The 26857-nt window shown below is 45.2% G+C and overlaps 1 long non-coding RNA gene across 1 annotated transcript in view; it reads right to left on the reverse strand.

The window, feature by feature from the left end:
- Positions 1–5557: 5557 nt before the first annotated feature.
- The window catches only part of LOC139749253 (uncharacterized), a 324130-nt gene continuing 302830 nt past the window's right edge, over positions 5558–26857 (reverse strand). The window contains exons 3-4 of the long non-coding RNA XR_011712939.1: positions 23705–23869; positions 5558–5695 (exon numbers count right to left, since the gene is read on the reverse strand). This is a non-coding gene — a long non-coding RNA (uncharacterized lncRNA). The remainder of the gene's footprint in view (positions 5696–23704; positions 23870–26857) is intronic.

Genomic DNA, 26857 nt, shown 5'->3' on the forward strand with positions numbered 1-26857 from the left:
CTTTTTAGCTCCCTCTGAGTGAACGTCCTACCGTGCAGCTTTAAGGCAGGTGTACATGAATAAGGACCATCAAAAAAGTCAAACATTTACAATACATTGGGCTTCTTACAACCGAAACCTTGCTAGAGAGAGAGAGAGAGAGAGAGAGAGAGAGAGAGAGAGAGAGAGAGAGAGAGAGAGAGAGAGAGAGAGAGAGAGAGAGAGAGACTAAGAGAAAGCGAATGATTCTGCAGTTTGTAAAGTTCCTTCGCGCTCCTCTAAACTTCCCCCACGCCGACTTCACGTCTTTTTCTCGGCAGCAGAAGCAGCAAAGTCTTCAGTAAGGTCATGGCAAGACCCGGCGTGCCCCTGGTGAGGGGATGTGTTGCTTGCTGTTGGAGAGGATATCTATATTTTCCCTTTCTTTTTCTTTTACTGAAAATCGATATAGTAAACACGAAAAACGACATCGCGTTTGATGCAGTGCATGAAGGAGGAACATTAGAAGGGGAACCTGTTGATATTCCCAATAATATTAGTGGATTTGTGACTAATACTAAGGTCCACCTCGCTATCTTGATACATCTGGCACAGAAAATGATGTTTTATTCAAGGATTCGTTCAGCAGCTTTAACTTTAACAACAACGGCAAAAACTCTTGAAATATTGAATCGTACGATAACATTATGAGCAACATATTCCTGAGCCGACGAGTGGAGACGGGGGATTAGAAACTTGCTAAGTGTGCACTAAAACCATCCTAACAAAAAAAAAAGAAAGTAAAAGAAATACTATACTGGAAGATGAATGTCAATCTCCAATGAAACTCTCCAAACACACTAACAATGTCACCCTAATTACGTCGTCGATTTCATTTCTCAAGAATCTCTCCCTGTAGGGGAGGAACGTGGTTCTTAACTGGGTGGGTTCCTATAGCCACATGGGTCTATGCGGCAGTAAGAGTGCCGGCAAACGTGACCAAGCACAATGGACGGTCGAGGAACGAACCGCTGGCGAGTGTAAGGCAACTGAAGCCACGGTGGAGGTTTGGCTGGAAGCGTCGTCGTCTGCTAGACCATCATGACACAACCCCTATATAGCCTTTCTTCTCCTACCTCCTGTCACGAGGATGTAGCTGTCTACCATCCACAGACCCTCACGTCGGGACTACCAGTGGTGAGGGGCGCCTCACTACATTACCTTCGCCACGGCTCTTGATGGCGCTGAAGACTCATGAGGACAAAGAAGAGATGGAGAAACAATGGCCAGACTAAAGGAGACATTGCTTTTAAGTCTGCACCTGACAGACCGTACTGCTGAGGATGGGGTTACGATAGTTATTACTGGTAAATATCCATATAAATGTTTACTACTGTCGTTCAGCATGGTAACTTTCTTGCACCTGTTGAGTGGCTTGTCTCTTTAATTTGCATGGCCTATCTCGATGAGCATAAACTGTGATGTTTCAAGCACAGTCTCTTTAGTTATATAATCATTAAGGAGAAACGGACTCATTCTCTCTAAAACTGGTATCTTCGATATATATATTAGTTACTCCGAGACCCCTTTCTGAAAGGTTCCTGGTTTTACTCAAGATTTCTTACATCCAAAGGCTCCCGCAGCTCTAAAGTTGTGCTACGCTTTGTAGCAGAGACAGGATGGATGGATGGGTGGACTTCTTTAAACTGAGGTGTCATTTGACGAAACTGTAGTGTTTCGTCAATTGGCGATGTGACGATGTTACAACCTCACCAAATTTCACAATCTCCTTTCTGATCACCAGTATGATATCCGTAAAGCGAGATCCGCGGGTAATATTCTTTTGTCTATTAATATTGAGCCATCATCTTTGATAGATCTTGGGGATCCTATGCAGTTGCCCTTGATATTTCCACAGCTTCTGCAGTGTGGCATCGGGGTCTCATCTCTCACCTTCCTTCTTTTGGCTTCCCTTCCTCACTTTGCTCCCTCATATGTAACTTCCTCTCTGGCCGATCTATCTCCGGGGTCTTCGATGGATCAGCTTCTCTTCTACACTTCTTGTTTTCCATCAACTATTTCCTTTCTTCTACAAATAGCCATTTGCTCTCATACGCTGACGGCTTAACTCTGCATTCCTCCACACTTATTCCGCTTCTTCTCTCACTCGATCTGCATCTCGTCGCGATATAAATTCCTCACTAAATTTATCATAGTAGTACGAGCATTAGCAGCAGCAGTGGAAGCAGTGGCAATAGTAGTAGTAGTAGTAGAGCAGTAGTAGTAGGTATGATTGTGGTGGTAATGAAAGTATCCTGTAGTAATACCAACGGTAAATGTAGCAGTAATGGAGAGAACAGTGGCTTCCTACTGATAGTAAAACATATATCCTTAGAATATAAGAAAGCAGAAGTAGCAACCAGTTAATAAATGCAGCAGTAGCAAAAATGTCAACAATAGCAATAGTTGCGATAGAAGTAACTTCAGTCAAAGTGACAAAAGCAGTGATATTTCAAAGACATTGTTACTTAGGAAACACGACACTGAAACTCTGGTGTGCGAACAGCTAACCTGCCGCTTATAAACGATTCACGAAGGACTCCACACCTGCTGATGTCTGATATGAGGAACTTCGAACATGATGATGTGTGGTTCATGAACCACTCTACCGCTGATGACGTGTGGTTCATGATCCATTCCACTGCTGGTGGTGTGTGGTTCATATGCCACCACTGATAGCAGTGTGTGTTTCATGAACCGTCATTGTTTGTAATGTGCAACTCACGAACCATCCCACAGCTGGCGAAGCATGTCTCACGAACGTCTCCACACTTGGTGAAGCACGTCCCACGAACCACTCCACAGCTGGAGAAGTGTGTATCACGAACCACTCCAAAACATATAATGGCGAATGTCAAATCCTTTCCAGATTCCTCTGCCAAACTTCTCAATCACAGCATCTCATTTCTTGAGCATCAATCCTCCGTGCTCAACACCCGTAAGATGAATGTTTCCTCGCTCTTGACAGCCCGTGTCTTGCGTACCTCAAGGCTCTGAAAATGTGAGGATCAGGAGTCCAATATTCGTCGTGTGTTGAAGCTCATACCCGTGATATAGGAAGAGTTAATCGGGTGCAGTGATAATCATTTCTGTTTCCTCTGTAGCCTAAAACCTATCGGTTGGCCAATGTTTTCTCTAACTCTGAGGTACTTTACAGCGATTTTGACATAACATTATGAGGGTCTCACCGATGTTAAATAATCTCTATTCATTTATATTCTTCGTGAAATTCTATCATCGCTACTGTCTTCGTCTTGTGAAACACTTCTTACCCATCCGTACAGTCTAGGCCCTTGGCCACCACAATACGACGGCTAAGAATTACGGAACGATTCTTGAGCACGGAGGTGCGATCCTTGAGCACGACGGTACGATCCTTGAGCGCTGGTGAGACCAAACATGAAAAGAACACCGCAACCCTTGGATATATTGATCTCCCTCATGACTGGTACCACTGTGCTTCAGGATCGTGCCGTTGTGCTCAAAGGTCGTACTGTCATGCTGGCGAGTCGTCCTGTCGCGCTTTAGCGTCGTGGTCTTACTGTCGTGTTCTAGAGTCGTTCCAGGGTATTCTACAGTCGTACCGTCGTGTTCTACAGTTATACGGTCGTGCTCTAGGGGCTCGAGGTGTTCACCAACACCAGCGAAAAAAAAAAAAAAGACCACGGAACCACACGGCATGGTCTACCCTGTTCCCAGGATGGGAAGTGTTCGGTAAGTACTTAACCTTCCTCATATTCTCTCTCTCTCTCTCTCTCTCTCTCTCTCTCTCTCTCTCTCTCTCTCTCTCTCTCTCTCTCTCTCTCACCAGTGAGCCCTAATTCATTTCCCCAGCTCTTGGCGCGGCGGGTGCAGGCATCTGAGCAATCTCGTGGGCCCTTGATGGAAACCTTTCGACTGGGCAAGACTCTTTTGCCGAGTTCACTTTTGGATGTTATCTTCGCTTAGGATCGGAATCAGGACTCTTACGCTCCTCTTGAGCTTAAAGCATTCTATAAACTTTACTTTTGTTTCACGTCCTCATGCTCTGATGAATGCATTTATGAGACTGGGGAATAATTAATTTGGGACTGAGCCGGTTAATTTTTGGCTGCTGGGCTAAGAGAGAGAGAGAGAGAGAGAGAGAGAGAGAGAGAGAGAGAGAGAGAGAGAGAGAGAGAGAGAGAGAGAGAGAGAGACTTGAGGGTCAAGGTCAATGGGAAGTAAATTCCTTATACACTTCGAATAAGAAGTTTGTCCGTAAAGTCATTTAAAATCAAATGGAAGATACAGTCAGTCTTCTTTTGTGAATACATCATGCATCTTCATATATATCTCACAGAGGATGGAGGCCTGTGTAGCTAAAGGAAATTCTCAGCATAAATTGTTGAGTTAGACAGAAAGTGAACAACTGATACTGTAAGTCAGTCAATGTATTTGTATATAACTTTCCATACGTGAAACAGAGGTCGAGAGGCGGTCACATATTTGTGTATGTCCTTCTTAAATACAATTCTGGCCATAGTTTCAATCTTTTTAAGAGCTTTGTGTTGATATTTTCTTATTTTCCAGAAACACTGGCAATGCATCAGTATTTTTCTCTTCTAATACTTGGTGATTCTCGAAGATTGTCTCCGAGTTCCCCGGAAAGAAAGAGTCTTCTCTTACTTTTCTCGTTCTTCATTCCTTTCAGAGAAAAAAGAACAGCGAATCACCATCTTTGGAAGGGAAACATTACGCTCTCTTACGACCTCGCAGCTGACAAATACTCCACCATAGAATTAGACCTTCATCAACTACTATGAGGATCCTACATACACTACATCAAAATCCCTCTTAATACTTTCTGTTTTTCATAGTTTCGAAACCAATGACAATACTCAAGACTATCTTGGGATGAAGACCTCACTCTGGACACTACCACCATCGCCTGTCCAAACCTGCATCTTCCAGGAAGAGTAGAGTGATGTGTGTGTCATGGGATCAATAGCAACTGACCTACAAATAGATAAGCACCTAAGTTCTCAAGAGGGGGATCTTGCTAGGAAGGACGGATGGACAAGTAGACGAAGGAGTCGCGAGAGAAAGAGAGGTTAGAAGGGGGTTGGAGAGGAGGAGGAGGTGGTGGTGGTGGTGGTGGTGGTGTTGTTGTGACTGCAGTAGTGGTACCTACGAGTACCTACGACAGAGATGTAGCTTGAGGTAGGGGTAGTAGTAGTGCGTGTTGCTCACCGAGAGAGAGAGAGAGAGAGAGAGAGAGAGAGAGAGAGAGAGAGAGAGAGAGAGAGAGAGAGAGAGAGAGAGAGAGAGAGAGAGCATCACTATACGAAGATTACTCTCAAACAGCGAGGTGACCAAAAAAGAGAGCGAAAATTGAGAAAACTGCCAGTAATGTACACAAGGATATGTCGACGTCTTAAACTACATATATAAATAATCGTCACACACAGTAAACAGAAAGGCACAGCGGAGACACGGCGTGCGTGAGTGTGTGGCAGAGAAACTGTGAACCCGAAGCGGAGAGCTGGAACAGAAACAGAGGATCTGAACTGACCTTACGTCTATATTTCAAGACGATTCCTGGAGATGATCTGAAACATGGAGGAGAGGTGTGATCAGTCTGGCAGAGTGGATGATTCCATTATTCACGTGTTCAGCTTCGATCCCGTGGAGAGGAGAGGGGCAAGACACGGCCAACCTGGAGGGAGGGAGGAGAGGTTAGTAGTTGAGACAGATTCGGGACGGATTAGTGGATTGGGAGATTGGGGATCTCTTACTCATCCAGAGTCTCTCATGCCTCATTCATCACTCATTTCCTTTTTCAGGCCTCTCCCTACATCCAACCCTTTCATGAGTGACGACTCACTGTTCAGTGCTATCATTCATCGACCATATATTCAATCCCTCTTTTATGTCACTGCTTTTGGTCACTGGCCGTACTTTATAATCCCTCCGTCTCTCCCTTACACTCTCACTTCCCCTCCCTTCGTCTTTCTTACTTTCATTCGCTCGCTTTCTCATCCTGTCTCTCCTTCTCAATCTCCCTCACTCTTTTTCGTTCATTCATTCCATTCTGTGTCACTCGTTAATTGACTTGCCCCCCCACTCACTCTCTCTCTCTTCGAGTTTTCTTCGTCCTGTGAAGCTAAGGCGGTTTACTAATTAGATTTTCAGTCTTTTAAAGAAGGTTTGTAATTCCACTTCAACTCTCTAATACAATAATCTAAACCCATTTGAGTGATAAGTCATTCTCTCAAACAGCATAGGTTTCCATCTTTATAGAAATACCTATATTTGTGATCAGGTCACAGTGGACGTACAGATAAGATCATAAATGATGAAACCGCTTATCTTAACGTGTCAGAAACTCTAAGTGTAGGCAGACATCATCAGACACCATCGTCATTCATTCTACGGAAAACTCCTCTCCTCTAATTTGCCTGCGGGTAGCCATTCCTATCTAATTTTCGTAAAACTGTCTGCCTGCTTTCAGAGGGGATGATAGACCCGTCAATAAACGAACTAGGAAATAAGAAGAACAAGGCTTCATTCATAATATCTAGGGTATTGTTCAGGACACCTGTACTATGGTATTACACAACACAGTAACAAAAGTTCTGTGCACCACAGCTTTGCTGGGGAGATAAAAGTTCCTATTGCAAATAAAAGCCACGTTGGGTGTCTTGGAAGGAACAGACATAAGACATTAAACATAATAGCAATAAGACATAGGACATAAAAAAAGACAACATGGGACATAAAACATAAATAATAAACATGGGGGGACAGGTCACAGGACGAAAGAAATTTGTATGGAAAATGGGAGAGATGTCGAGGGACTTTTGACACAAAAGATGTATATGACACATAGGGTACAGAGTATATCATACTGAGCTCAGGACATAAGACAACGACAAATCACGAAATGAGACGTGGGACTTAAAACTTAGAGTATGACCCACAGTACAATAGGAAACAGGACATAGAACGTAAAAAATGGGACACAGGACATGAACCATACAGGAGAATATAATGATAAACGAAGATTGTGAGAAATGTAACATGAAACAAGATATCGGACTCTTAGACAATGAAAACTATAAAGGATAAATGGATACTCCGTTAAAGGACATAGGACATAAACCGTAAAACATAGGATATAAGACGTTGGAAATGAATTGTGTGCCATAGTACATGGATGCATATAGGATATAAGACCAGATGTGGGGTAAAGGGCACGAGACATGGAACACAGGACGTAAAACATAGCTTCACAGGACGAAGAAATTGAGGCAAAGAATACGTGATGACGGTGTACAGAAATACGCGAGAACATCTGAAGTAGAAAGAAAAAAAAAAATTATCGTATATTTTTTTTCGTGACTCTCGTGTTGACCAGCATTATGATATATGCTGAAATTTACCTCAAAATGTGACTTGTAGGTGATCACTTGTACAAAACACTTAATAGAACAAAACTCACACATCTCATTACTCACTGATCTTATCATTTTTTTTCCCCTGTGAAATTTAAGGTAACTCAGCAAAATTATGACTCTCCAACACTGAGCCGGTGTGAAGGTAAGTGGTAATGATACGAAAGGAGATGAGAGTACATCAACATAACAATGTAATAACAGAGGCATGCTGGGCTTAACGGAATCCTCCACTCTATCTTAGAATTCCAAAGTAATCAAAACCACAAATTCTATCACCAAAGACCTAGGGATGTTGTACAGGTGCCATGACTATTTTTCTTGCGAATAATCATGTCATATCTACTGGGTTTTTATCTCCAAAGGATACAGCACAGCTTATATATCTCGAGTGGCTGTTCGTCCACCGCTTTATCACATATCTTGACTGGTTCTTCGTCATCGTCCACCGCTTTATTAGCAGGAGTGGAATAAAAAACGAGTCTTCTGTCTCATTAATTTTCCCGGCGTCACCTGTCTCCGACCATCCCTTCCTGACCTCCGTGGTTCTGCTGCCGTGCCCCTGTTCCACAGGTACTATTTTGGTTAGTGTAAGCTCTGGGTGTATGTGTCTCCCCCACCACCACCAAGGCTTTGGACTTAAGACACGTCCTTGGTTGCTGCTTCCCATAGTTTTTGTGCTGAGACAAGCCACACGATGAACGATCGCTATGATACCTCCTTCTCTCCTTGAACAGCGAGGCTGTGGAATGCCTTTCCTCCCATCATGTTTCCCTTTTCCTTATCCCCATTCTACTTGCAACTGTCAGGGCTACAGACACATGTCCAACCCTGATTAATTTCCTCACGCTTTTTCCCTCATATTTTCTTTATTTTTTCATTTCATCCGAGATGGTAATGACTGGGAGAAGAACATCTTGCCCTCGATATGTTAAGAAGACAGCAGCAGCAGCAGTTTCAACAACAGTAACACCAGCTGCATCACTGTTAACGCCGGGGTCAGCAGCACGGTGGCAAGAGCATTACCACCACCAACAACAGTGACACCAGCAGTACCACCCACACAGGCAGCATCAACAGTGCCAACACCACTTCCAACAACAGTGACACCAGCAGTACCACCCACACAGGCAGCATCAACAGTGCCAACACCAGTTGTTCCAACAACAGAAACAATGCTCACACCAGAGGCAGCACCACCTCCTGTTCTTCCATTGCCAACAATAGCAACACCATCATCATCATCAGATACAACAGCACCGTACCAACAACAGGGCCGACAACAGTAGCACCAGCAACAATAACTACAACACCATCAGCAACCTGTAGCACCAACAGGAGGCACAGCTTGCCGTGGCCTCAGTCCACATCTGGATCTAAATAAAAAAAAAAAAAGATGAACCTCCCGTTTTCTTACACTTCGTGGAGCATTTAAGGATAATGGCTGTCAATCTATCCCCCCGTCAGCTCGGCCAGCAAAACCTCAGGATAGCCAGACAGCGCGGCAAGGCCAAGTCCCGGGAGAGAGAGAGAGAGAGAGAGAGAGAGAGAGAGAGAGAGAGAGAGAGAGAGAGAGAGAGAGAGAGAGAGAGAGAGCCAATAGTGAACTTATTACAAAACTGAAATACTCTTATTAGCAGGTCGAAATTTTCACCCCCTCTTCAACTTTACGAAACTAAACCTCATTATCATTTACCTTGCAATGAAGGTCACATGGTAAGGAGTGGGTGGAGGCAAGCGTGAAGTATACAGTGGGTACATCACCGTGTTACAGGAGAGTGACAAGCGGGACGGAGCAGACCGAACGACTACAAGGGTTCCAAACCCGTTCGGGGAAGGTAAAGCAACGGTACTGGCATTGGTCATGATACAGGTGGAATCAGATCACATTCACATACAGTGTGTGTAAATGTGCAGGACCTACAGTGTGAGCTACGAGGTGGGCGAGGTACTAGTACACAGAGACGGTGATAGTTGCATGATACAGTGACTCGGGGAGTGGTAGGCTTTGGACATGACGGGAGAATACACTTACAATCATCAGCACTAATATACTCGTCACAAACTTCTCGTCTCTCACGCGTCGAGGTTTGAGATTATAACGTTCACATCACACTATAGGGAAACAAATGAAGACTCTCTCTCTCTCTCTCTCTCTATGTATATATATATATATATATATATATATATATATATATATATATATATATATATATATATATATATATATCCCCAACTTACGCTGGGTACTCATTCATCGACCAGCCCCAAGAGGAGGATGAACAGCTGGGTTTTCTATGGGCCGAATGCCCTCACCATGATTCGAATCCTGGAGAACTCGTTTCTATCAATGTAGGCATGACTCAGATTATCTACGTACATCATGTTGAAGCAATGCTTTGGCTTGTGACTGGCCAGGCTAACGTTGTGGACAGGTATTCTTTCGAGCAATGATATTGTTAATCTCTTTCCTTACTTCACTTTCTCAGGTGGGGACATTGATGCCTCACAGAAATCGACACCAGTCGACAGAGCGTAACCTGCTCTCCATCTCTCTAAACTCCCTGGGGTTCGCAGCACACAACGATCATGAAATTCTTTGATAATAGGACGAGAGCAATAAAATCTCTAAGGAATCAGTGTCTGTGGGAGTGTAGCCAGCCTAACGATGTTCACCAAGTGCTTTAGAAAAGAAGCTTTGGCATCCTCAAGGACTTGGAGATGCGACGTCTGATGTGCTGAATCTTAGGAGGCTCAGAGACTTTATACTATAAGATCACATGGGAATGATACGAGACAAGATCTCACAATAAAGATTCATGAACCCGAATATTTTCGAGACTGGATCCTGTTGCTGGGACAAGATGATCACCGAGTATTGTACCTAATACTCGTGTTCGAGAATATCCAGGCACTTGCGACCATAAAACGGTTAGGTTTGACGTAAATATCAAAGCCGACTCCCCTAAAACCAGTATTATTACCCGTAACTTTAAGAGGACGGATTTTAATGCGTTGCTCGACGCAGTAAAGAGTCTCACTCTTATTGGTTCATGCCCAGGGGAATCATGGGCAAATTCTAAGCGTCAGTTTATGCACCAACAAGACACGTTCATTCCCACACACGAAAGAAACAATAAAACCTATAAGACTGAATGGAGCTCCCCCAGATACTGCAAGAGCTATACGGTGCAGAAATAAAACTCTACACTTAAAAAATCAAACAATGAACCAAACACTGCAACACAGTATAACACAATTAGGAGGGACGCGAAAAGAGTTTTAAAGAAAAGCCAAGAGACAATACGAAGTGAGTAATGCAAGAAAGAGAATTGAGATCCTAAAAGATTTTATAGATATATCAGTAATAAATATATAAGGAGTGGGATTGGACCATTTGTAAACGGGGATGGGGAACCCATAATGGATGATAAAAGCATAACAAAAACCCTGAGCAAGGTTTTTAGTTCAGTTCTTACATCGGAGAACAGGGACACGAATTTCGAGACTGATAAAATAGCACTCACATGATACCAGAATTTACCGTCACAGTTAGTGCTAACACAAGTAAGCTGAAGACAAATAAACGCTCAGGTCCTGATCGTTTCTACCTACGAGTAATAAAAAAACGTCAGACACGATATTGCCGGACCGTTAACCTATATTTTCCACAAAGAAAATCTCTCCGGGATGGAATAGTCCCGCAGGACTGAAGACTGGCAGACGTCAAATCTATATACAAAAAGAGGGAAGCCGCGAACTGCCGGGCAATTACCACCGTCCTATCAGCCTCACACCAATTCATATGTAAACTTCTGGAGTCGATTATAGATAAGATCGTAGCCCATCTGGAATAGCACAGTCCGATCAGTAACACACAACATGGGCTCAGAAGGCGCAGCTCATGCATTACTAACCTCCTAGAATTGTGTCAAAAGTGATTCACTACCCAGGACAAAACAAAATCAATAGATATTTCATCTCTGGACTTCCAGAAAGTGAAAGTGCTTCGTTTTATTCGAAGCAACAGTTGATTAATTTCGAGTGACCCGTTCGGAACGCAGAGACTCTCCGGTTCATTTCCCTTATAAGCTCATAGGTCTCACAACACAGTCGACACATTAATCTTTCATGGTCGTGTGTTAGGCAGGTAGAGACGATGCTTTATGAAACAAGGTCGCTTGGTACCACTTCGAACAGGCCTGTTCGAATCCTTAGATCTGAGAGGATTCGGACCGTTCGAAAAGCCTGGCAACGGAATGCCACTTGCCGCGTTGTCTGCAGCTGGGAGTGGATGAAGCAGAGTGAGGACGTGTGTATGGGGAGGGAAGCCTCCCGTGACGGTATGGTGTGAGGGCGTGGGTGTGGGAAGGAAGGGAACCCAACGGGAAAGTACAGCGTGTTGTGCTATGTACCTATATCATAACAGGGAAATGAGGCGATCACTCGAAAATGGTTAACAGCTGACAGCTGACCTGCCATCGTCGCAGACATGGTAGCACCGTTTTCTCTTACTATAGGGTGGACTCACATAACCTACCCGTCTTTGTACTACCAACACTACAGACGGCACATTTTACAGGGGGTGTTCGGAAATCCTGTGTTGCAGCATTTACCGGACACCGACGCACTGTTTCGTCCATCACGGCCCCTAAACCACGTATTCTAAAGAAAAGTCTCGCGTCGTTTAAAACACAAGACCAGACTCATGTTTTGGGAAAGAACCTGAAACCAACAGTAAAGGTAACCTGGTATACAGTACTACCAACCCTTACCTCACCACGTACATTCCTCAGCCGATGACACAGCGGTGGCGCTCCCAGCACCTGCCAAATGCGCTTCCGCCGTGTTGATGTCCCCGTCTGGACACTACTAGTTGCTCACAACGAAAGAAAGACTTTCAAACTGACGAAATGTGGCAAATAAGCCGGCTACTGTGCACCCTCCTACCGTCGGGACCGCTGCTTGGTGAGGTCTGAATGCCCTAAGCTCCCGGCAAACGTCAGGCGCAGCGTTACCTGGTCGGTAACGGAGGTCGTTACCCCAATAATGTTTACGGTGAGGCTCGTGCTATCTTATTTAGGGGTATGAAAACAGAGATGGGACGGAGGGGAGAATATACGAGAACATTAGGCATGTGGTATCAGACAGGGGGTTGGGTGGGTGGCAGCAGACGAGAGGTTTGAAGGGAAACAGGCGAGTGGTTGAGTGGGTAGTAACGTTAAGAAGAGGGATGTGGAGTGTAGGTGGCGGGTTACAGGAAGACATGAGATTTGGGCGCGTGATGTACAGACAAGGGATGTAGGGGAAACAGACGACGGGTTAGGGCGGGTGAAAGCAGAGAAGGGTATGTGGGGAGAGGGGAGTATATGAGGGAGCTAAGTGCTCGCCCCGCACTCTCGTCAAAGAATAATGTTGTTTACTACGCTGAACGGCTCGTGGTTGGTGATGCATCTCCGGCTGGCGAGGGAATCAATTGGCTGACAGTACCGGGGGCAGGAGCAGACGCGGAGGGAGGATGCTGACGGTACCCGGATCTGGAACAAGTGTGGATGTAGAGTGCTGACATTACAGAGGGCAGGTACATACACGAGGGGGAAGGTAATGACTGTCTGGTGGAGGAACGTACACAGGGGAAGGGAACTGATAATGCCTGGGGTAGAAACATAACGAGGGGAGGGTACTGACAGTTCCTGCGGCAGGAACATACACGATAGAGGATGCTGACAGTGCCTGGGGCAGGAACACACCCTGGGGGATGGTGCTGACAGTGCCTTGGTCAGGAACATACAGATAGCTGGGTTCTGTCTGTACTTGGGGCAGGAATATATATACGGGGAGAATACTGACAGTGCCAGGGGGAGGAACATACCTGGGGAGGGTACTGAATAGGCCAGAGGGAGCTGACGATTTCGGAAGCAGGAAGAGACGCAGAGGGAAGGTGCAGACAGTGGCGGGAGCAGAAACAAGGCGTGGAGGGAGTGTCGAGAGTGCCGAGGGAAGGAACAGACACGGAGGAAGGGAGCTGACAGTGGTGTGGCATGAACACGAACACAGTGGGAGGGGTGTAGGCTGCTGGTGAAGATCTGCCCGGAAATTGAGAGTTTCTGCCCTTTTGTCAGGGTGTGCGGGGGGCCTGAGGTTAGGGAACCCGGCTTCTGTAAAAATTTTCCCAAACTAAATGTCTGACTGTGAACGCTTGAACCGACCCGTATACTCGTAAATGAAATAGAGCTGACAGACATTATAGTTACGAGAGATGTGTGTGTGTGGGAGAAGAGGTGAGTGAACTGCATGTGAGAGGGTTTAGAAGGATGTGCGTGAGTATAGAGAGCTTCAGGAGAGCAGGGCAATGAAAAGGCAACTGAGTATTTGGAAGACAGCCATGGTGAGATCCTTACCTCAGCAGAATAATATCCAGGGACTGTGCCATTTCTTGAGTAGACGCTAATTCTTATTCCCTTCTAAAAAGAATGGATTCCTGTAGCTGTATATTCCTGTGATCAGTAATTTTTTTTACGTGTAATTTCATTTAGTTCCGCGTAGAGATAGATCTCTTTTCAATTTCAAACGTATTAATGGCTGACCTTAAACCGATATCGAATTTTTATCTGAATATCATTCATACAGATTTGACAGTTACGCAAATACCAGATCACTTACCTCTGTTTGCATATTCATTTGTTTGTGTATGTTCGCGTAATTACAGTGCTTCCTTAATGTACTCGTTCCTTTTCTGTACATCCTCCGTGTTCGTGCTGCGATATGCAGTCATGATAGAATTCCTTTTCTGTTCGGACGACTTTCCTCTGTGTGGATTGAGTCATCTCCATGAGGAACTGACTGAGTGCGCCTTTCTACACGTTCAGCGCCTCACCACAAGACCAACTGACACAGCTCGGTCTTGTACCACGAAATGGTCCGATGACGGACGGACTCAGGCATGATAGAAACCACCTTAGCCATTCCAAACTAATTTGCTAATCTTTAACAAACGAATCGCTCCCGAACCTCAACAGAACACAGGTGAATTGTTCAACATAACACATAACAATAGTTACTATGAACAGCGTCTTTGACATTTCTTTTTTCTAAAGTTTAGGAGAAAAAAATATATAAACACATGTTCTTGCACCTTGACGATACATCACGGGAATCCCTCCCTGTTCGCCTTCAACCCAGAAAACGTCCCTTCACGGTGGCGTTCTCACAGTCACTTTGGTCGTTGGGGGGCCGAGGAAAAAGCCCTCTGAGGAAGTAGGGCGGTGCATCATTGTGCAATGTGAGGCGGCAAATGGAAGAAGTCCGAGAATGTGACGAATGACGTGACGGGGTGTGGAGGCTAGAGCGGCCGGCCGCCCGGGATGGCTGGTGTGGAAGGGGTTGTTGTGTAGGAGGGGCGTGGATGTGCCCAGGGTGTGTGTGTGTGTGTGTGTGTGTGTGTGTGTGTGTGTGTGTGTTATATGGGAGATGATGCAGTTTATGGCTAGATGATGGTGGGGCGGGAGACGGAGGGAGGGGACGTCCCTCCGTGTCAGAACGGCTGTCTTCTGCCCTACATCCACGCATTAACTGTCATGTAGAATGCACCGAAACCACAGCTCCCGATCCACAACTAGGCCCCCAGAGACAAACCTTTTGTGTGGTCTCCCCTGATCGCTTCACATGCCCTGGTTCAGCCACTGACAACACGTCGCCCCCTGCATACCACGTCGCTCTAATTCGCTCTGTCCGTCCCATGCACGCCTCGCAAACTCCTGCTGGTACAGGACCCGATCGTTCAAACTTTTTTTTTTTTTTCTCCATCCCTCCATTTCGTTCTCAGTTTCCCCCTTGCGAGTATATGCGTATATATAATGCATCATATATGACAGCAAATGAGGCCATTACTACGTCTGCTCTTGGCGGTACCTTGGTCACTCGGATAACTGCGGAAACACACACACACACACACACACACACACACACACACACACACACACAGAGCCTAAGTGTGTGTGTGTGTGTGTGTGTGTGTGTGTGTGTGTGTGTGAAGCTTTAGCCTGAGGCATTGATTAGGCATTATTGTAACTTAGATGTTGGAATCTGTAGGATAATAATTTTGCAAGAAAATTCATGGAGAAAATGTGTCACATTACATGGAAGATGGAAGTGTGCAAGATTAGTGTAACTGGAGGAGCGAGATAAGCAAAATATAAAGAGTTTCATCCAGGAATACCTAGCTTCAGACTATTTATTTATTTAGAGAAACCAAAAAAAAAAGATTTGGCTATTCAAGATTGGTTCATCGGAAGCTGGGAAAATGGAAACTGGTGTTGAAGTAGATACTGCTACTAGGAGGGTGACGAGAGCAGGAAGTCATAACTAAGGAATGAGACAAGGGGTAAGACACGGTCTAGGGGAACCCAGTAAAGCATGAAGATAGCAAATGTTGAATAAAGAGAGAGAGAGAGAGAGAGAGAGAGAGAGAGAGAGAGAGAGAGAGAGAGAGAGAGAGAGAGAGAGAGAGAGAGAGAGAGAGAGAGAGAGGGACTACAGAAGGCTACTGAAGGATAGGTCTCCAGCCAGTCTGAGCGGGGGAAGGAGTGAGGCTGTGAAAGGAGAGCATGTTGAAGGCAAGGGTGCAGCGTGGAGGGAGGGAGGGCAGGCCATCGGTTGAGACACCGGCACCATTAACGAGGCTATCCACCACCTGCGGCAGCGTCAGCTTATCTGGCACGTCCCGGGACCTGCCACATGATGGCTGTCCTCCTCTCATTATCCCCTGGAAGCCTCCCTGGTCTCTCTGTGTGTGTCTTTACCTTGACCTCTTTTGTCTCACGCTCCATCATCTTCCAGGTCTCCCTCCAGAGCTTCTACTTGTTCACTCTCTGACTCTCTCTTGGTTCTTACGCAAGGTCCCTCCACCTCCCTACTCCAGCCCCCGCTCACTTCTCCTCCTTGCATTCGCCCTGTCAGTTGCCTCATCCTTGAATCAGTTTGGTCACTCATAGACACAAGGTCCTCCAGAGCTTTTCCTTGGCCCATGTGTGGGTGGAGCACGGGGGAGCTTAAGGAATAATATAATCTATCAATTAATCCCTAACTCCTCTTCCGTTCTGTAAACTTTCTCTTGTTCTCCGTCTTCCCAAGAACTTTCCAATGGGTTCCTCCTAAATTCTTGAATTCCTGAATACCAGTCCTCCTTGGGATTGTACCCGGGTAGTGAGGAGTTGAAGGGTCAAGTGAACGTAAGGGTTGACAAATGAATAACACAAAAGTGATGAGGAACATGGAACACCGGGATCGTCGGGTGATGCAAAGGCGTATGTGATGGAGTTAAGGAGGATGTGTGCGGGGGAATGATGGAGAGCGTGTGTGTGTGGTGGAGTGATGGAGAGCGTGAGTGTGGTGGAGTGATGGAGAGCGTGAGTGTGGTGGAGTGATGGATAGCGTGTGTGTGGTGGAGTGATGGAGGGAGTGTGTGATGGGATGATGGAGGATACGTGTGGTATGTTGATAAATACGTGTAAGAATGGGACGTAGAGTAATGCAAGACGGTGGAAGTGTGGGGTGTTCGGAAACGTGACGTAAATGAGTGTGTGGAGTGATCAAGGACATACATGTGCAGATGGAATATGGAAGGATGGCATGAGAGCTGGTGTTATGGAGACGGTAATGAGAGGGTAAAATGAATCTTGTGAGACGAACAGGAGGGTAGACGTTTCACACCTGACTGACGTAGACCCAGCAGACAACATAATGGGTAGGAGGCTACAGGATACAAGTCAGTAATGGAAGGGATAATTGGAACGGGAATGAACATCAAAATTCGAAACGCTAACATCATGAGAATGGAGAAGGCGCAACGTACCTGAGGGAAAATGAAATATCTAAAGATGCAGAGACGCTCAAGTACTCATGGGTTATATTCTCCACTGAAAGTGATGCTGGAAGCCGAAGTCAGAGAAAAGGCGGAAAATAGCAAATCAAACGCCAGGCAGGCTGACGAAGACCTGGAGGTCATCCAGACTCATATACCCAAATAAAATCCTCCCTTTATACTTCCCTAGTTCAGCCTATCCTGGTTTGGGGACGCAGGGGTTGGATAACTCTGATGCTCCACCACAAATAATATCACAGGGATGCCATACATCGATGAAGACCTCATGAAGATACCAATGAAGATGGCCAAGGCTCTACCCTCCTTACGGAGCCACGGCGGAATCATAAAAGAAGCAGTAACCTCGGAACCAGGAGGACAGGGGAGGAGGAGAAGATGACGACCGTGTCCATCTTGGAATCGAACCATGAGAGGGGTTATGGGACGCAGCTGGTCATCGGTGACGGGAGAGGCACTAGACAGAGGAGGGTGGTAGAACAACATGGAGTGTCTCTCCTCTCCACACAGCTGTGGAGGCGGTGAGTCTGTGCAGGTGTGGGTGCGTGGCCAGGTAAATGAGGGGGAGAGGGGGGGGGGGATTGAGCTCCCTGAGATAGACTTGCTATCCTCCTCCTACTACACTATTATCATTATTATTATTATCATTTTTGCTATCATTCATCATTATTATCATTATCATTATTATCATTATCATTATTACTGGTATTATTATCAATATTATTGTCATTATCATTATTATTATTATCATTATTATTATCATTATTATTATCATTATTATTATTATCATCATCATTATTATTGAAAGACATACGGTAAGACAAATGGTCGACATGAAGGCGCCTATGGCTCTGAACGTACGTTCTCAACCGTCACCTACCTCAACCTGGTGTGACCTATATTGCCAACCCCTGCGGTGATGACGGGCACTACCGTGACTGCCGTCGATACTGTTGGGTCTTAATGAGATGTCCATTCCACTGGCAGTGCTTTTATTGACTCCAACGGTCGAAGCTGAGATTCCGTGAACGCTTTTAATTCAAGGTGAGCGACCGGTTCTTCTGGCATACAAGATGCAGAGGGCTTCAAGAAACTGCATGAGGAGAATCGGATTATAATTGTCACTTGCTATGACAATCATAATTCGATTCTTCTCTGGCAATTGTTATGTTCATTTATGACCTGTGCCTTACTGCATGAGTTATGGTACGGTGAATCTATACTGCTCAGTGACTTCAGCCTCAAACTCAACCCCGATGATCTTTGAGGAGATGCGGGCTTGCTTGTTGCTCTGCTTCCTTGTTGCATGTGCAACGTGCCTGTGCCGATGAAGCTTATTATTTGAGGCCGAGACGACTTCTTCTACTGCCACATGGAAGGAGTGACCACCGATATCTCCTTTAGGAGTCGTCTTTGCAGACTTCTACATGTGTCACACTGAAACCATATTCTGCTCGAGTCTAGACAGCCACCTACGTCCCGCCATCACCTGACACTATGTGAACTATATCTTCGTAAAGGAAGGACTCTGGAGGAACAGCACTGCATCCAGAGGATCATAAAGGAGAACTTAGTCCTTAACTTACATATGATTTTAGGAGTGAGAAGAGAATCCTTTTCCCATAAGTTCACATTAACGGCGGGAAGGACATTTTTTTTTCCTACTTCAGTTCACATAAAGCCTACTGATGATGATGATGACCTGTGCATGAATGCTGTCACTGAATGACCTGATCGCTACAAAGGAGCCTTTCAGAACTGCTCAAGCTGGGGAAACCTTCTACCGGGAACTTTCAGAACTGCTCAAGCTGGGGAAACCTTCTACCGGGAACTTTCAGAACTGCTCAAGCTGGAGAAACCTTCTCCCGGGAACTTCAGCGATTTCAGTAGACACTAGAAAACAGCGAATACACTAAAAAAACGTATCAAAAGAAATAAAAAGATACTTAGATACAGCCTTGAAGAACTGGGGCTCCAGTGCCCTACTCAGTCATGTCTCCTGTTTACAAAAGGCGACGAGCGGGTACTTCGTAAGATAACCAGTAAGAACATCGCATACGTCAACAGTGAAGACAAAATAAAGCTGAATGTCTACTACAAGAACATAAGAGATCAACACCTCATTGCGAAAAAAAAACAAGACCCAGAACCCGAGCCCACTGAAGAAGATCAGTGTAACCCACAAATTCTCCTGACCAATGAGGACTATAAACCTCACAACATGGATTGTACTGGCATTACCACCACCTCACCATTGTACTGGCATTACCACCACCTCACCATTGTACTGGCATTACCACCACCTCACTATCTAAGAGGCTAATAATGCACCGGCGAGAACTTGTTCTTAAGCAGCATTTGCTTTAGGTGGCATTCAAGGAATCTACGAACGAGGGACCTGACAAACAACAAAAGTGATGGAAACACTTACACAAAAACGCAAATAGAGCCAAAGAAAATTATCTGATAACAAGTTCCTTAAGAATTCTACAACAAAGAGGATTCTATTGCTTGGCTGTACGAGGAACGATGCTACTGTGGCCAGGCCAGCCATCATGTGGCTATGAGATGCAGCAGCCAGGACGCATGGCAGAGGACGGTCTAGGTCAGAGCGGCTTAGACACATAGAGACAGCACGCGAGATCAGTGTCTAGAACAATGCTTCTAAAAAGTGATCGTCTAAAAACGATTTCCAGACCCTTTGCTCCCGCCCTCTCTTAGACGTCTCTCACAACACGCAAGAGATACTTGGGTAGTGTTCGTTATCCCCAGTTCACAAGGAGGATAAACTATTGCATATTTCTACGAATGGTGAATCAAGTTTCAAGCTCTTGATTTTCGAGAGAGGGTCGGAAGAACCTCTCCATAACTATGCGAGATCTCGCCATAACACGAGAAAATGCCCATTTTGTTGAACTGACAAAATTCAAAGAATTCTTGAATTTTGGAAGTTCAACAAATGGGTTCCCCTCACGCACTGCAACGGGGTTTGACATGGTCATGGAAAAAAATTTACCCCGACCCTCTCTCGGAAATGAAAATGCCGGATTCGGACTTTATATATATATATATATTCGTTTCATTCGTGTTTGTCATACTTGATCGCCGTGTCCCGAGTAAATGAGGTAGCGTCAGGGACGGACCAAGAAAGGCAGCATCCGGTCACATCCAATCTCAAGCAGTTATGTGCAATGCACCGAAACCACAGCTTCCTATCCATAAGCAGGCCTCACAGACCTTTCCATGGTTCACCTTGGACGCTTTACACATGCCCTAGTTCAGTCCATTGACAACAAGTCGACCCCAGTATACCACATCTTTCCAATTCATCCCATCTCTTGTACGATTATCGCCCTCCTGCATGTTCAGTCCCCGATCGCTCAAAATCTTTTTCACCCTATCCTTCCATATACAATTTGGTCTGCGCGTTCTCCTCGTTCCCTCCACTTCAGACACATATATCCTCTTTGTCAACCTTTTGTCTTTCATTCTCTACATACGTCTAAACCATTTCAGCACAACCTCTTCAGCTCTTTCAACCATACCCTCATTACTATGTATTTCTCTTACTCTTTCATCACTTAATCGATCGAACCACCTTACATCACATAATGCTCATAGAAATTTGATTTCCAACACATTCGCCCTACTCCGCATAGCCTCGTCTGTAAGTCATGATTCACATCCATATAATAGTGTTAAGACTACTATCCCTTCAAACATTACTATCTTTGCCCTCCTCAGTAACGTCCTCTCTTTCTACACATTCTTCAGCGCTCCCAGAACCTTTTCCCCATTCCCCAATCAATGAATCACTTCCACTTCCATTGTTGCATTTCGCTGCCATGTCTACTCCCAGGTATTTAAAACATATCACTTCCTCCACTTATTCTCCATTTAAACTTACACCCCAACTAACCTGTTAATCAACCATGCTAAACCTAACAGCCTTGTTTTTATTCACATTTACTCTCAACTTCCTCCATTCATACTCTTTTCCAAACTTAATCACCAACTTCTGCAGTTTCTCACTCGAATCCATCACCAGTGCTGTATCAACAGCAAACAACAACTGACCCATTTTCCAGGCCCTCTCATCTCCCCAGAGACTGCATACTCGTCCCTCTCTCTAAGACTCTTGTATTTACCTCCCTCAGCAACCTACCCATGAACAAATTGAACAGCCATGATGACATCACACACCCCTGCCGCAGACCAAACTTCACCTGGAACCATTCACTCTTCTCTCGTACACACGCTTTACATCCTTGATAAAAACTTCTCACTACTTCCAGCAGCTTTCCTCCCATACCATATAACTTTAAGACCATCCACAATGCATTTCTATCAACCTTATCATATACTTTCTCAAAGGCCATAAATGCCACATACAAATCCATCTCTTTCTCAAAGTATTTCTCATACAATTATCTATAGCAAACACCCGATCTACACATATTCTACCACTTCGGAAACTACACTGCTCCTCCCCACTCTGTTGCTTGTAAATAATTTCATTCCCTAAATCAATACTCTTCCTATATACAACTTACCAAGTATACTCAAGGAAATTATACCTTAGTAGTTTGGACATTCATCTCAACTTCCCTCGCCTATATACAGTGATACTAAAGTTGCATTCCGCCAATCCTCAAGCACCTTATCATGATCCATGCATTCAACGAAATCCTCACAAATCAATCAACGACACAGAAACCACCACTTTCTTAATACATTCAACAGCAATACCGTCCATTCAAGCCGCCTTGCCATATTTCATCTTGCGCAAGGCTTTCACCATCTCTTCTTTCTTCACCAAACTACTCTCCAAGACTCTCTCGCTGCGCATACCACCCACACCAAACCCTTGTACATCGGCCACTCTGTCATCTAACACATTCAACAGTCCTTCAAAATACTTACTCCATCCACTCCACACTTCATCTCTATATCACTTCCCATTTTGTCCCCTTCACTGGTGTTCCTAGTTGTTCTCTTGTTTCTCGCACATTATTTACCTCGGCATGGAGTCTGTGTGCTGGTGTTGGGATGTAAAAACTGTATGAATTGTTTGCACCTGACGACGCGAATTGTCTTCGTGAAACATGTAGTGCAGTATGTATTGAAAAATTCGTGTTGAATGAAATTATTTGAACTACTACCGAATAGCGATATCACCTTCACACACACACACACACACACACACACACACACACACACACACACACATATATATATATATATATATATATATATATATATATATATATATATATGTGTGTGTGTGTGTGTGTGTGTGTGTGTGTGTGTGTGTGTGTATAATCAATTAATTCAAGAATCTCAAGGTATGCAGATTACGCAGCGGGAGATGAGAGAAGAGGAAGAAGAATTGATGATGGTATGGTGGGGTTGGGGTATGTGTGTGTGTGGGGTGTGGGGGGGGGTTGAGGAAAGGGAACGTGAGGCCCCAGCTGAGCAAGAGAGAGAGAGAGAGAGAGAGAGAGAGAGAGAGAGAGAGAGAGAGAGAGAGAGAGAGAGAGAGAGAGAATAACAATGACGGAACAGATACGAGAAAGATGGCACAGCCAGGGAATAAGGTTAAAACATGACCAACACCAGTCATTGCGCACCGTCATCGAAATCAGGATTTCAGTCCTAACGAGGAAAGTGAGCCAGCCCCGAGGCCGGGGGCATCTACCATCCTCATTCCGTTTGAACGGGACGGAAGCAGGAGAGACGCAACAGCGCCAGCACGCCCGCATTATCACTCTGTTTTGCGCGGGGATTTGATGCATGTAAATTGGATTTAAGCGTCGACTCACATGTACGGAGGGAAATGATCATTTCCCGTGGGGGAAAAACTAAAAATGTGAGAGGAAAACTCCCTCCGCTTCTTACTGTTAAATCTAGCCGTCGTACGGGAGTCGCAGAGGTGGTGCCTTGTCGTCGCCACGTTGGCTACGTGGGAGGGAAGACGTAGGCGAGCGTCCGTCACTGATCATCCCTGGGAGGCAAGCACGGCCTGCCGGAGGAGACGGCCTCCCCCAAGGGCGGCCGGTGCTTTTGAATGCGGAATTGCATTTGCATGGCCTTGGTGGTGAGTGGGAATATCTTATTCTGGCGGGGTTTATGTGCATATCTAACGCACTCTGTCACTCTTTGTGCACCCGCGTGGTGTGCCCAGATGCCTCTGTGAGTGTGTGTGTGTGTGTGTGTGTGTGTGTGTGTGTGTGTGTGTGTGTGTGTGTGTGTCTGTGTGTGTGTGTGTGTGTGTGTCTGTGTGTGTGTGTGTGTGTGTGTGTACTTACATCTAAGTGTGTGTGTTTCGGGGATATTTTGTGACTCATTTTGTCTACCTCAGCTCGTCAAAGACGCTGCCTGGTTTCCATACCTTAATCATGTCAGCTCGTCTGATCCTGTGGTTGTCCGTCGGTGGTGTTGTATACGTGTGTTCACACATGTCCATCTATTTCAGAATTTGCTGGTCGTGTATCATGCTCTCTATGGCACGTAAACATTGTGGTGCTTCTCGATCGACGTCTTCATCCAGTGTGAGCTGAGGAATAAAAAAGGAGGCAATAATCCTGATACACACATGCACAAATATCCAACTACCTGCACACACACACACACACACACACACACACACACTCTCTCTCTCTCTCTCTCTCTCTCTCTCTCGCTCTCTCTCTCTCTCCACAAAGAATCCTATTTATATTCCCGTGTCTCTGCAGCTGTATAGACGTACATGCAAGTGTATCTGCATATTCGCATATACATGCGTGCATTTGTCTGTGCCTCTGGCCGTGTGCAATATGTGAGCCTTCCTGTCAGAGCGGCTGGGGCGGGGGGGGGGGTGTGTTTGTACGAGAGTACCGCAAGTCTATGCACGAACCGACGACACCCGACGGCCGGGACGGTCGCCGACACGAGCAAGATTTACGTAATGTGTTGAATGATGATCCTCGTGACGTGTCTACATTGAGAGAGTTCTCTGCTTCAAGATGATGACATCTTTTTTCCTTATGCCGCTCACTGTGAGAATGTATCATGAGTGACCGTCCTCTTGCAAAATCCAATTCAGTATAGGGTCGAATCCTAACCTTGAGCAAAACGTCTGTCTACTCTGGCCACAAGGAGATCAGAATCCAAAGCCGCTGGTCACCCGGTGTGTTTTGTGGTGTGTCCCTCTCTCAGTTCGCTGGAGGGATGACATGGACTTAAATCTACCGCGGTAGGAAGACATAGAGGTATGTACCCCACGGGTCGGGTTCGAACCCTAAGAGATGGTGTGTGTGGCCACCTTGGCCACAAGGGGGTACATGAGTGCAGACTCGCCCAGACTCGCTGCGAGTGAGAGAAAAACCACCTTCCAGCGAGGCTGCACCATCTGGAGTACAGTCTCGTCCAAGAAATTTGAACCACAAAGGAGTTCATCATTTCCCTGCTACTGGACGTAACGCAACCTTGGAGCTGCAGGAGGCTCCTGGATATAGGTTTCCTTAAGCATATTCTCTTTCTTTTTTTCCCCCAGGTTGAATTTGAAAACCAGACGAGACAAACTTCCACACTTTCCTGACATCACGTTATATATCAATAATCCACAGTGATGACGCCTCCCTCGCTTCACTTCACTGAATACTCCTTCCATCTGACACACTGTACGTAAACACAAGTTATCAAGTGTCACCTCAAGAGCAAAGAACAAATTATATTCGTATTTCCATAAAACGTGTTATCATGTGGACAGTTTTTCGTGTTTTAGTAATGTTCGTTTGTACATGATTACGGAGAAAAAAAACTTTTAGACATCTTTCCAGAACTACTCCTTCTCGATAAAGATTACTTTTTTTTTTTTAAAGCGTTTTCGATTTTCTTCACCTGCTATAAAGGCTGAGCAGTTGCATCTGTCGAGAGAGAGAGAGAGAGAGAGAGAGAGAGAGAGAGAGAGAGAGAGAGAGAGAGAGAGAGAGAGAGAGAGAGAAAGCAAATGCGTGTGATTCGTCAAGATATTTTCGACCGTCATTTCGGATAGCAGAATAGCTTGAAGGAATCGCTGAAAAATTGGCCCTTCTAAAAAAAAGAAGAAAAAAGAATAATTCTTTTTATATCTTATGAAATGTGATGGTTAGAACCTCCATCATCCAGTGAAATAAAACTTTGCATGACTGATAGACAATTCCAAAAATGCTCCCTTAACACGGAAAATTTTTAGCAACTTGGGGTGTTATCTCTCCCGCTCGCTACGGATTTCTGCCTCATAAAAATTCACTGCCGTTCTTATCACTCCTTTATCTTTGCTCTCACCCTCATTCTTCTCCGCTCTCGGCCCACTTCTTTACTCTTATCCTTTCATCTTCTTACTGCTTTGCTATCTAAATATAAACGAGTTTCCATTGAGTTTCCAAACTCCATTTTGCCTCCTCCTCCTGCTCCTCCTCCTACGTCCTCTATTCCTTATAGCCTTCCTCTTTGCCTTCCTCCTCCTCCTCCTCCTTCTGCTCCTCCTCCTCTTCGTCTTCCTCTAACCCTCGTGATCACCCACCTCCCTCAAGTTCTCCCTCCACCTTCCCTACACTCCTCTAGTACCGGCAGTGTTGGCCAGCCGAGCAGCTCGTCCTGTCGTCAAAGCGCCATAAACCTTCCCTAAGACCCACTGGGCTGCGACAGGTTGAAGTAGACGACCCGCTGATTTATATTCTCTCTCTCTCTCTCTCTCTTTTTCATCGTCTCCGAAAGACTGATCAACTGCTTCTGTCCTAAGAGAGAGGGGACGAAATATATTCCTCAAGAGGACGAAAAATGTTTCGAAAGGAGAAACTGCACACGTTCACAAATTGGGATGTGTGTTGCGCCAATACACATACGAGGATCTAAGGTCATAAACTAAGCAATACAGACCAGTTATCTTGACCTCCCATGTAATACAGACCAGTTATCTTGACCTTCCATGTAATACAGACCAGTTATCTTGACCTTCCATGTAATACAGACCAGTTATCTTGACCTCCCATGTAATACAGACCAGTTATCTTGACCTCCCATGTAATACAGACCAGTTATCTTGACCTTCCATGTAATACAGACCAGTTATCTTGACCTCCCATGTAATACAGACCAGTTATCTTGACCTCCCATGTAATACAGACCAGTTATCTTGACCTTCCATGTAATACAGACCAGTCATCTTGACCTTCCATGTAATACAGACCAGTTATCTTGACCTCCCATGTAATGCAGACCAGTTATCTTGACGTAACAGGTAACAAAAGATTTTGAAAGAGTGATATAAGAACACAATATAAGATAAACTCTTCAGAAACAACTACATAAACGAATGACCAAGTTGGCCCGACCCTTGGGTTCATAACAGTGACATAATACGAAAGTTCAGTGCAGGGAAAGAGAGTGGGTAACTTTTTTCTCCCCTCCATTCCTTTACCTTCCCACCATTTCCTCATCTTCCTACTATTCCTTCACCTTCTCGACATTACCCATTTCCCTCATCTTCCCCACCATGTTCCACCCGTCGTCTTCATCGTTC

Source organism: Panulirus ornatus, chromosome 1 (genome assembly GCF_036320965.1).
Source record: "Panulirus ornatus isolate Po-2019 chromosome 1, ASM3632096v1, whole genome shotgun sequence".
Taxonomy (NCBI): Eukaryota; Metazoa; Arthropoda; class Malacostraca; order Decapoda; family Palinuridae; genus Panulirus; species Panulirus ornatus.